Raw genomic sequence first — 10,779 nt, forward strand, 5'->3', positions numbered from 1 at the left:
GAGACTGGAGGACATTCCTCCGTCAAGACAAACCACAAATCATCAACAACCAGAATCATATTGGAGTTAGATTTCTACGTCGCATAGTTTTCACCGGTTAATTTCTCATTTTTAAGCAAAGATATGATTGTGGAAAACATGCTGAAATATATAACAATCAATTGACCTTATTAGTTATCTTTGTCATAACCCATTACTTAATTATCCAATCAATTTAGCAAAAACACATGTAATCATAGAATCCTAATTAAACTATTGATTTTAGATTTTGCAACGATACTTCAGAGGTTTAGAGTAACAGCCACTGAAGGGTGATCAGCTACTCCTCCTCTGAATTGAGACAATCTCAGTCAATCACTAATACTAGAATAACTCTTATCCTATAGTTTTTAACTACCGTCGTTTCGGTCAAGGATTGATTAACTAACTTAATTCATCCTATAATTATGACCCTCCCATTTTCGGATCCCAGAGGTATGCTTTAATAGGCTACCGAAGGAAAGACAACTGCTGAAGATTAACCTAAGAAACCATATCCATTGTTGGAGTTTCCGTTGTTCCAACCCTTATGATCATGCCCTTCGAAGGAATGGTCGCTCTAGGACGACACGTGAATGGACCATAGGAATCTCATGGTGCAACCTAATGGTGGAGACCTTAGGATACATTGACACGTGTCCCTCTCCCACTTACTTTGAACACTTTCCCCATTCACCTTGTTATTCACCCATGCAAAAAATTTCTGAAGGGTGGCCGTTCCCAGGACGACGCGAACCCGAGCATGGATCTCACGGTGTGATCTCTTGGGGACGTGAGAGCTGAAATTTGATATATCATATATACTAACTTTCTCCCACTAAAGTATTCTAATATTTTATTATGATTTTACTATACTTAATTAAAGCCCGACTAACGAATTTATCTAAGTCATTTAAATTTGCTCAATATAACATTTATATTGAATAATTTAAAAATTGATTTCATTTATTAAAATATTCTAATAAAATTAACCATTTATTGCGTGCATATAAAATATTTACCCAATTCACCTTCCAAGTCGGTTCCCAGGTGGAGGTGTTCCATTTCCATCAGCCTAAATAACCCCTCCTAGATAGAATCTTCCTTAGACAAAGGACCCTTATGGAAAATTATTTTATAAATTTAATCTTTTATTGAAATTCATTTTAATCCTAGTAAAACAAATTAAAAAGATTAACCTATTCCTAATCCCATTAGAAATAACATAAGTCAAATTTAAACAATTTAAGATAAATTGGACCCATATTTGCATGCAATCTAGATTATAGATTTTAATCTATTTCATTAATACTATAACTCTTTATAAATTAATGAATTATCAAATCTATAAAAACTTCAAGCATTCACATACATCATTCCACTATTTATTAAAACAATTTTAATATATAGTATGATGCAAAAACATGCTTAGGTTAATCATACATCACTAACAAAACACTTACATTATGATGCATGAGCACGCTAATTTAATCATGCCTCTATAAGATATAACCCTTTATATTTAATTATGATGCATGTACATGTATATCCTAAGATGGGTATTTTTTTAATCTATATGACATACAATATGTAATATGGATTAAAAAATAATTTAAAACATACATCCAATGCATAATTAAATTAAATAGCAAAAATTGGACCGATTTTTGGCACCCTAATGCAAAATTAATCGATTAATAATTACAAAAGGAATTAAGTTAAAACAGCCGTTGAAAATGTCCTACGCGCACCACCAGTGTTCTGTCCAAACTCAGAGCATTGCAATGCTGAGGGCAGCGTTGCAACGTTGCGACTGTTGCACTTCGCCACTGCCTTTCAATGTTGCAATGTTGCGATAGCAGCGTTGCGATGCTGATCGATAGAACACTCTTGTTCTGCATGATTTCAGCTCTGAATTTGTCCCAAATACCTTCATTTTTCCCGATCTCTTCAACAACTGTTGCTCTATCGATCGATACATACTTATAGACTCAAAGCAAGAAACAAATTGCCCAAAAAATACAACGAACCCTTACAATTTAATCAAAATTAAAAGTAAACTAGAGCCTAAATCGAAAACCTCCAATTTTGCAAACCAACATTCAAACATTCCATAATGCAAAATATGAAACCCACTTCTAAATGATTTTATTTCGAAAAATACGAAGAACGAAGATGCAAGGAACCTGACTCTGATACCAATTGAAAGGGGATCGAATCCCGCAACGAAAACATTTTATTAGAACGTCTTGCATCCCACAATCCAATTTTTACATAAACATAATCATTTAATTAAAATAGAATAAAAACATATAAATTAGCATGCATTAGGGAAGAGATTAGAACGATTCTTACCTTTATAGATTCCCAAGTGCCACGAACAACCTTCTCCTAGTTCCGACGATGGATCTCCAATGATCTTGATCACGAACAATTTCTTGAACAATCTTGAAGATTACCACAAGAGTAATCTCGTTATTCTCTGGGATTCCAATAGAAGAATACGTAGTATCCAACTACTGGGAGAGAGAGAGGAGAAAATAGTTTTTGGAGAATAAAGAGGATTTTCTCTATGGATTAGGGAAAAAGTTTTGCACAATAACACTATGGTATTATGTGTTGTGTTGTGTGTTTCAATGTATTCCCAAAGGGCCATAAGGAGGTCTTTATATAGAGAAGGGCCAAGCCCTTTTCCTAACATTTTCCTTTTGTATAATTAATTAAATAACACTTATTTAATTAATCAGCTCATTTAATTAAATAACACTTATTTAGTTAATTAACCAAATTAAAGAATACTTATTTAATTTAAATTTTCACAATAATTAAATAACTATGTATACATTAGACCGAATTCAATGTATATATTTAATTATCATATACATCCCATGTATATGTGCAAAACCTCTCTTAATTATTTGTGAATCTAATTCAATTGAATTAATTAATTTGAATCTTATTCAAATATTATTTTCCAATTTAATTATAGATCACATCCATAATTAATTATATATTAACCGCATCAATATATAGTTTCCTCAAATTAATTTGAACAATTCAAATTTTCTCTCTTTAAGTATCCTCCAGTGAGTTAACGAGGGGACCTGGTGGACCTGTAGATCAAAAGCTCCAACAATATGAGATTAATTGACTAAACTCATTAACCAAATTAATCAATATTCATCAAGTGTGGGTACACTTCACTAAAGACACACAGCTGCACTCTTTTCACTATAGATATATTTCTATGTCCACGAATATAGACCAATACTAGCAAGTTAGTCCTTCACGAGTGTTTGTAACTCTAACTGGGTCAAATTAGCATTTTTACCTTTGGGTTACCTCTGACTCTTTAAGTACTAGTGCTTCTTTAATGAACAACTTGTTTATGGTCCAACCAATAAACAGAAATTCCTCACAGGCTAAAAAGATGGTAGTGCCCTTCGTTCAAGTCCTGGAGACACCACTTAAGAGAACATTCATCTACTTACCTTTAAGGAGGGAATGAGTGAATTTCATCTTGTATTATTATGTTCCCAACTCCCCATCCGGTCTTGTACCCAAAATGGTAGGCTTATTGGGTCAGCAAACTGGCCACCCTCACCCATACAAATCAAAGGACAATCTCTCGTGAACAGGAGTTCATTATATACTCAGGATTAAGACTAAGTCGCCTAGGTCATCCTAATGAAATAGAAACCTGACTAGTCAACGGTGTTACATCTAATGGTTACTATTTCGCAGTCCAATCTTATTCAAATTCATTGCATACGATACCCCCACTCACATGTCACCTACTCGAATGCATTGGATCATTACATTTGTATCAAATACAAAGTGGGTCGTATCCATAGTGTTGCCAGGATAAGGTACCCAGCCTTATGCGAAATAGTGTTACTATTTTGCGGTCCAATATTATACGAACTCATTGAATAGGATACCCCCACTCGCATGTTACCTACACGAACACGTTGGATCATTAAGTTTGTATCAAATACAAAATTGGTCGTATCCATAGTGTTACTAGGATAAGGTACCCAGCCTTAACCCTATACTATAGACCCTTTAGGTTATATCTTGAACAATTAGTCCCTATATGTCTCCATATACAGATCAAGACTCATAAAACATAGATGTTAGTTTATTTAGGGTTATTAAGACAAAATAAACAACAATACAAAGAATAGCATTTATTGATTTTACATCATAACTCTTTATTGTTGACGATCAATTAATAACATTTATTATCTACGGGTTTTAGGGCATAAACCCTAACAATGCAATGGTGACTGCATCCAATCTATTGAACTAGGTTCCATCAAAAAGTGTTTCTAAAATACCTTTTGAGCTATAGAGAGGTCGTAAAAGTAGTTTACGACATCTTAGGATTTGGAGGTGTCCAGCTCATATGCTAGTGACTAATCCAGAGAAACTGGAACCATGTTCAAAGGTGTGCCTTTTTGTAGGCTACTCAAAAGAAACGAGAGGTGGTCTCTTTTATGATCCAAAAGAGAATAAAGTATTTGTATCGACAAATGCTACTTTCTTTGAGGAAGATTACAGTAGGGAGTATAAACCAAGAAGTAAAATCGTATTAAATGAGCTTTCCAAATAACCTACTGAATCTTCACCAGGGGTTGTTGGAGAACCAAGCACTTCAACAAGATTTGTTGATGTTGCTTCATCTAGTCACACACATCCTCCTCAAAAGTTGAGGAAGCCTCGATGTAGTGGGAGGGTTATAACCCAACCTGCTCGTTACTTGGGTTTAATAGAAACTCAAGTCGTTATACCAAATGATGACATCAATGATCCATTTACCTACAAGCAGGCAACGGTTGATACGGACAAAGATGAATGGATTAAAGCCATGAATCAGGAAATAGAGTCTATGTACTTCAATTTCGTTTGGTCACTTGTAGATCAACAAAAAGAGGTAAAACCCATAGGTTGCAAATGGATCTACAAGAGAAAGAGAGGTGTAGATGGTAAGATGCAAACCTTTAAAGCTAGATTAGTGACAGAGGGTTATACCCAGGTTGAAGGATTAGACTGAAGAAAATTTCTCATTTGTTGCCATGCTCAAATCTATCTGGATTCTATTGTCCATCACACATATTATGACTATGAAATATAGCAGATTGATGTCAAAACTTCCTTTTTGAATGGTAATCTTGATGAGACCATTTACATGAATAAACCACAAGGGTTCATTGAACAAGGTTAAAAGCAAAAAGTTTGCAAGCTTAATCGATCCATTTATGGGTTGAAATAAGTATCTCGATCTTGGAATATAAGATTTGACACTACGGTCAAATCTTATGCCTTTGATCAGAATGTTGATGAACCTTGTGTTTACAAGAAGATCATCGACAATTTAGTAGTTTCTTGGTTTTATATATGGATGTATCATATTCATTGGGAAGATGTAGGTTTTCTGACTGACTTTAAGAAACGGATGGTTGCTCAGTTCCAATCCAAGATTTGGGTGAAGCACAGTTTGTTCCTGGGATCCAAATTATTAAGGATCATAAGAACAAAATACCAATCTTGTCTCAAGCATCATACAATGACAAAAATGCTTGTCAAGTATTCGATGCAGAATTCCAAGAAATGTTTATTATCTTTCAGACATGGAATTATGCTATCTAAGAAACAACATCCTAAGACACCTCAAGAAATTGAGAAGATGAGACGAATTCCTCATGCATTTGTAGTAGGTCGCCTAATGTATGCTAAGTTGTGTACTAGGCCAGATATTTGCTATGCAGTGAGAATAGTCAGTAGATATCAATCCAATCCAGGATTTGATCACTGGACGATGGTTAAAACTATTCTCAAGTATCTTAAAAGAACAAGAAACTATATGCTTGTGTATGATGTTAATGATTTGATCCTAATAGGATACACCGACTATGGTTTTCAGACTGATAAGGATTCCAGAAAATCCACATTAGTATCAATATTCACTCTTAACGGAGGGGCTATAGTATCTCGTAGCATCAAGCAATGTTGTATTGCTGACTCTACCATGGAGGCAAAGTATGTAGCTACTTGTGACAGATTTGGAAGTTTTTCCTAACATATAAATGCCTATCACCCTATATTGTGGTAATAGTGGTGTTGTGGCAAACTTCAAGGAGTCTAAAAGCCACAAATGAGGAAAACACATCGAGCACAAGTATCATCTCATCAGGGAGATTGTGCAACAAGGAGATGTGATCATCACAAAGATTGCTTTGGAGCACGACATTGCTAATCCTTTTACAAAGGCTCTCATGGCTAAGATTTTTTAGGGTCACTTAGAGAGTCTAGGTCTACGGGATATGCGTCATCTTGTCTATAGTAAGTAGGAGATTTTTTGGTATAAAGGATGCCCTAGTTTATTGTATTGTACTTTATATTGAATCTTGTATTGTACTCCTCATTCGCTTTAGGACAAGTGGGAGATTGTTGGATTTAGTGTCCTAAATCTCGTTCATCTTGTAGTTTGTAATTTTGTAAATATAAACTATTTATTTAATAAAATAAAAAGTATTTTATTTGACTTTTAGATAGCATTAACTCAATCCAATAAACTAAAATCCAAGGTCGTTTTATGAAACTTGAACAATATATAGTAGACATACGAGTGGATCGTGTTCAAGTAATGACCTAAAAGGTCTACAGTATATGATTAAGATTGAGTGCTTTATCCTGGTGACACCGTAGATATGACCCACTTTGTAATTGTTACATGAGTTCTAAGTGTTACAACAAAATGATCCATATTGTTCATGTGGAGACATATGAGTGGAGGTATCCCATATAAATATTTTATATAAGATCGGACCACGAAATGGTTTGTTTCTCAGTATAACACCGTTGCTTGAAGAAGCTAACTTTTCACTAGGATATCCATAGGTAACTTGACCTTAATCCTTAATGAGTTGTGAACTCCTATCAATGAGGGCAAACCTTTGATTTGTATGGGTGAGAGTGGCATGTTTCACCGAATCAATATGCCTACCATTTTGGGGTTTTGTCCGAGTAGGGAGCTAAGAACACAACTACACAAGATGAAATTCACTCCTTCCCATAGAAAGGGAAAATAGGTAAATTGTTCCCTTAATAGCTGATTCTGGGTCTTAAATAATGAGGCTTCACCCTCTCATTGGCTTTAGAAGGGTTGTTTATAGTTGGACTATAAATTGTTTGTTCATTAGAAGAATTAGTGGCATTTAAGGAGTTAGATGTAACTATAGGGGTAAAACGGTAACTTGGACCTAGCTATAGCGCCTTTGTTACGTCACTAGCGTTATGGTTAACACAAGGTTCTCTAAGAGGGGAAAGAGATAGTCTTGTAATTGTGAATGGTCAACTTGCTATTGATTGGTTATATCCAATCGACACAAAAATATATCTGTAGTGCAAGTAGTGCAACTGTCAATCTTTAGTGGAGTGACTGGTAGTTAATGAATATTGATTAATCCAGTTAAAGAGTTTAGTTACTTAATCTCTATCATGAGAGCTTCTAATCTGTAGGTCCAATACGTCTCCTTGTCAGCTCACTAAAGATAGAAACAAGGAATAATCGTTTTTGGAATAATTTGAATTATTCAAATTATTTATGGGAATTTAAGTAATTAATTATATTAATATGATTAATATAATGTATAATGTATGTTGATACATTATAACATAAGTTAATTATAAATATGATTTATAATTAAGACTGTTTTTTATGTAGAGAAAAATGTTTGAATAAGATTCAAATATCTTAAATAGGTTTTATACTATAGATTATAATTTAATACGAATTTGATTCATATTAAAACTATAGATTAAAGAGGAGGTTGCATTATAATATGATTATAAATACATATAATATGGTCAATAATAGTTAGAATAACCATATTATTAATATTATATATTAATATTATTATTGTTTTAATATAATATTAAACAAATAACTCCCCATTAAAGGGCCGTTTGGATTTAGGTTTTCTCAATGCCCGGGAATTAAGGATGCTTGGGAATTATATGTCTGGGAATAAAATTACATTGAATCAAGGATGTCTATGTTTGATTGTGCATGGGTTTGTTTGGGAATAGTATGTGTGGGAATTAAAGATAACTATGTTTGGTTGTGTAGGAAATATTATCAACTTTTCCTGGGAATAAGTAATACATGTATTTTGTGTTACATGGAAATATAATTAGATCACCCAAGTAAATGTTATTTTTGTTTAAATTGTGTGATCACTTTCAAAATTTTGTGCAATTATAAAGCATATAACTAATAAAAAAAACTTGCCTTAATTGATTTTAAATAATGAATTTGTGCAATTTTATTTTTATTATGCAATTATTAAAAACAACCTTAAACCACTGCACTATATTTTATTCCAAAAATCAAATATAACCAATATCAAAGTATAAATACTAAACATAGACAAAATAAACATTTATATGGTGGTAGGAAGGGGGAGAAGAAGTGAAAATGGTGGTAGGAAGGGGAAGAATAAGTGGAAACCCACACTTCTCAATGGGTATGTAATTCCTTCACCTATGTGGCTAAAAGATGCATAGGAAATGGCTTTTCCAAGATAAATAAACAAAGCCCACCAACTAAACATGGGCTTTGTAAGCCCATTCCCATTCCCACCCTCTTTTCGCTCCAACCAAATAACCCATAAGGGAGTTACTTGAGGACAACATGGGAGGGAGTTAACGAACTCCCTCCCCTTATTCTCTCTCTTTATCTTCCCTCCCCTTATTCTCTCTCTTTATCTTTGTGTGAAACACAAAGAGATGGGCTATCTGATTGCTCTAGAAAAATCACTCAAACTCTCTCACGAAATTCTATACATTTTTTCCTTTGCCAAAAACTCACTAGAAGCCCACACTTCCATTCCTTGTGTCCTAAGAATAATGAGGACTCCCATTGGTTGTGTATTTCATTGGTGGAAGATTTCCTAGGATTGAACATGACCTTGGAGGGTCTTGCTTGAGTTTTTTTTTTTTTTTTTTTGTTCTACAAAGGTAAATCTTCTTTATCTCTGATTTTTCTAGATTGAAAAAATCTCTATGCTTAGTCTAATTTATGTTTCTTTAAAAATTATTTTTGATTTTCCCAATCCCAATACAAAGACAGAACGATCAATTGCTTTCGTATCGGGATTCAATCCCTTCATAAACATGCGATAGATGATGTGGACAATGATAAATGGTTTAAGGCTATGGATCTTGATATAGAGTCTATGTACTTCAATTAAGTCTGGGATCTTATAGATCAACCTGATGGGGTAAAACCTATAGGTTGCAAATAGATCTATAGGAGGAAAATAGGTGTAGATGGAAAGGTGCAAACCTTTAAAGCTAGACCGGTGGCAAAGGGTTATACCCAAGTTGAGGGAGTATACTATGAAGAAACTTTCTCACCTGTTCCATGCTTAAGTCTATTCGGATTCTCCTATCCATTGCCACATATTATGACTTTGAGATATGAAAAATGGACATCAAGACTGCCTTTCTGATTGGTTATCTTGAGGGGACCATTTATATGCAACAAGTAGAGAGGTTCACTAAACAATGTGAAGAGCAAATGGTTTGCAAGCTTAATCGATCCATTTATGGACTGAAACAGGCATCTAGATCTTGAATATAAGATTTTATACTGTGATCAAATCTTATTATCAAATCTTATTGCTTTGACTAAAATGTTGATGAACCTTATGTCTACAAGAAATCACCAACAGCTTAGTAGCTTTCTTAATATTGTATGTGGACGATATCCTACTTATTGGGAATGATGTAGGTCTACTGACAGATGTTAAGAAATGGCTAGCCGCCCAATTCCAAGAGAAATATTTGGGTGAGGCACAATTTGTTCTAGGGATCCAGATTATTAGGGATCGTAAGATCAAAACATGGGCCTTATCTCAGGCATCGTATATTGACAAGATGCTTGTCAGATATTTGATTTACAATTTCAAAAGGGGTTTGTTACCTTTTAGGTATGGAATTGTATTGTCTAAGGAACGGTGTCCTAAGACTCCTCAAGAGGTTGAGGAAATGAGACCATTGGTTGTTGGTAGTCTTATGTATACAATGTTATGTACCAGACTTGACAGGATTTTCAGTAAATATTAGTCTAATCCATGATTTGATCACTAGACTGCAGTTAAAACCATCCTCAAATATCTTTGGTGAATGAGGGACTACATGCTTGTGTATAGAGCTAAGGATTTGATCCTTACATGATACATTGACTATGATTTTCAAACTGATAAGGATTCTAGAAATTCCACATCAGGATCAGTGTTCACTCTTAACAGAGAAGCTATAGTCTGGCGAAGCACAAAGTAAGATTACATTGCTGACTCTACCATGAAGGGAGAGTATGTAGCTGCTTTTGAAGCCACCAAATAGGTATGACTCAGGAAATTTTTGATAGACCTGGAAGTTGTTCCAAATATGTCAAAACCCATCACTCTCTGTTGTGATAATAGTGGTGTTGTGGAAAATTTCAGGGAGCCTAGAATCTACAAGAGAAGAAAGCACATTAAGCACAAATATCATCTCATCCAGGAGATTGTGCATCAAGGGAACGTAATCGTCATAAAGATCATTTCAGAGAACAATGTTGTTGATCCATTTATAAAGGCTCTCATGGCTAAAGTTTTTTAGGATTGCCTGGAGATTCTGGGTTTACGGGCAAATGCGAGATGTTATTGGGTATAGTGTATGCCCTAGTTTATTGTTTTGTGTACTGTACTT

This window comes from Benincasa hispida, unplaced genomic scaffold, assembly GCF_027475165.1.
Source record: "Benincasa hispida cultivar pf3 unplaced genomic scaffold, pf3_genome.v1.1 HicScf1848, whole genome shotgun sequence".
Lineage (NCBI taxonomy): Eukaryota > Viridiplantae > Streptophyta > Magnoliopsida > Cucurbitales > Cucurbitaceae > Benincasa > Benincasa hispida.